We start from the raw sequence: 3,059 nt of genomic DNA on the forward strand, positions 1-3,059 counted from the left end.
AAAAATTCTACGGTACATGAACTCACAATGACATTTGGAATTATTTTCATATGTTGATGGCATTTGTTTCCAGAATCCTAGAGTCTTCCATGTTCTTTCAGGTAACTGAATATGTAAATACTAAACAAATGGGATTTCAGCGAGTGTTTTGGGGAATGAAGATTGCTTTGCATATGATATTCTGGGAAGTTGACAATTCTGGATTTTCAAGCAAATCTTTTAAATATTGTGGACACTTTTATAGCAGTTCACCAGAATGATTGCAACCCCATACTCTAGCAATGCCACACCCTACCCTGGCATCAACAAACTAATCATTTCTGATTTGGTAAACCTAGATCCAACTGTACAACCATGTTTCCAAACTTCATTTTATAAAAGTTTGGCAAATTATTACATTGTGGTTCTGTTGTCATTTCCAACTTGCGGTGGCCTTCAGACAAACTTATGGGTGGGTTTTTTTTGGGGGGGGGTTGCGATATATGTCCAAGGGGGGGTTGCCTTTGTCTTCATATGTCTTTTTAAATTAGCTTGCTAAAGTGTATATTCTGGTTTAAATCCAATGTTAGTCCCAACTCGACTTGTTGTTAGCTGCCCTTGAGTCAACCGTGACTCATGAAGACACTATCTATGAATGAGACATCTCCAAGCCCAGCTATCCTCCACTGCTCTTCTTAGGTTTTATAGAGTCAGGGTTGTGGCCTCCCTAATAGAGTCTTTCCATCCAGCATGCAGTCTTCCTCTCTTTCTACTGTCTTCTATATTACCTAGCATTATTGTCTTTTCTAATGCATAATGCCTTCTCATGATGTAGCCAAAGTACAACAGCCTCATTTTAATCATCTTAGGCGGGATACAAACCGCCAAATAGTACGTCATCAATACGTACTAGGGTTAGGAAGGGGCGGTGTTTCCGCACCCCCCTAACCCTAATACGTATTGAATACGTACAAGATGGCGGCGCCCTGTTCATACGGGCGCAGCCATCTTGACGTATCGGACGCTGAGCGTCCGTACGCGTCGCGTCCTTTGTGACGTAGCGAGTAAGCCCCTGGCGCCTCGCTACGTCGCAAACGCGACTCCAAAAGAAGCTCCATTTTGGAGCTTCTTTTTTGCTCCGCGCGGGAGCCGCGCGGTTTGGCTGCTGCAGCTCCCGCGCGGAGCAAATTGTGCCGGCGGGGGAGCGCCGCAAAGCGGCGGTTTGTATCCCGCCTTGGTTTCCAGGAGTTCAGGCGTGATCTGTTGAAGGACCCATTTGTTTGTCTTTTTGGCTGTCCACAGTATCCTCAGCACTGTTCTTCAACACATCTCAAATGAGTTGATTTTCTTTTTATTCGCATTCTTCATTGTCCAGATTTCACATCTGTACAAGTTGATGGGGAATACAATAGACTGAACAATTCTAATTTTAGTGTTCTGTTGTACAGTGGACCCTTGTCATATGCTGGGGTTTGGTTCCAAGATCCCCCGTGTATAACAAAATCCATGTATGCTCAAGTCCCATTAAATATAATGACATAACAAAATGGTGTCCCTTATTAAAAAAAATAGAAAATCAAGGTTTCATATTTGAAATTTATACTTTTTTTTTTAATATTTTCAAACCATGGATGCTTGAATCCGTGTATAAAAAATCTGTGTATGAGAAGGGCCAACTGTATATCTTTACTCTTTAGGATCTTATCTAGGTCTTTCATAGCTACCCTTCCCATTCCTAGTTCTTCATATTTCTTGACTGAAGTCTCCTTTCTGATCGATGTTTGCTCGAAAGGTATGGGAAATATTTAACCATTTTATTTTCCACATTGTCTGGGCTGAATTTATGTAGATACCTGTAGCCATTATTATTGTTTTCTTTATGTTCAGCAATAAGCCTGCCTTTGCACTTTCATCCTTGACTTTCTTTAGTAATTGTTCCAAGTCCATGATGTTTTCCACTAGTAATGTCATCTGCATATCTTAGATTGTTGACTTTCCTTCCGCCTGTATTTACTCCTCTTTCCTCCGAGCATAAACCTGTTCTTTGTATGATATTTTCTGCATACAAGTTGAACAAGTAGAGTGATAATATGCAGCCTTGCCTCACCCCCTTAGCCATTGGAAATGATTATGTTTCTCCATATTCTGCTTTAACATTTGTCCTAAGTACAGATTTCTAAACAGGACTATCAAATGCAGTGGCATTCCCATGTCTTTTAAAAATGTCCTGTAGCTTTTCATGATCTGTGCAAAGGCTTTGCTATAGTCTATAAAGCTCATGCTGATTTTCTTTTGGAACTCCTTGGTGCACTCTATTAGTCATTGTATGTTTACTATATGGCCCCTAGTGCCTCTGTTTTTCCTGAACCCTGCTTGCATCTCTGGGATTTCTCTCTTCATACATGACTGGAGTCAGTGTTGCAAAATTTAACTAGAGTAGCTTTATGAAATCAATTGAAGTTACATAACATACCAAGTTTGCAGCAATTTGATGAGCCTACTTTTTTTAGGAGTTAGATTTGACAGCATTCACTTGCTGCCATAAGTTGAAGTTGCCATAAGTTGAAGTTGACTTGAAGGCAACCAGCAATGGCGGGGTACAGACCGCCAGAAAGAAGCGCCGGGGAGGCGTTTTTCTTTGCTTTGCAGCAGTGCCGCAAACAAACTGTGCAATGCTGCTGCACAGCAACAAAGGAGCATTAAAAAGCGGCTCCTTTTTGCGGCACAGTTGCACCACTGCAAAGCTACAAAGACACCGCGATGGCATCGCAGCTGCGCAGTGCTGTTTGAATGCTGCGCAGCTGCGACATCATAGCTGTGCACGCTGTGTGGTTGGTGCTGCGCAGCTGCGATGCCCTCATCATGTACTAGGGTTGTGGGGCATGTGCACGTGCCGCCCCGAGGCAACCCTAGTATGTCATGGGCGCGCCGCAAAGGGCCCGTCTGTACAGGACCAACAACAATTTCCAGTGAACTTCTTTAGAATAAAATGGGAGTCAAAAAAGAGGGGAGAAATAATTTAATTACCTGGTACGAATACTAGTCCTCCATGCTTTCTCACAAATATGAATCAACATGGT

Source organism: Sceloporus occidentalis, unplaced genomic scaffold (genome assembly GCF_023333645.1).
Source record: "Sceloporus occidentalis isolate IW3139 unplaced genomic scaffold, rSceOcc1.0.p SCAF_2, whole genome shotgun sequence".
In the NCBI taxonomy this organism is placed as follows: Eukaryota; Metazoa; Chordata; class Lepidosauria; order Squamata; family Phrynosomatidae; genus Sceloporus; species Sceloporus occidentalis.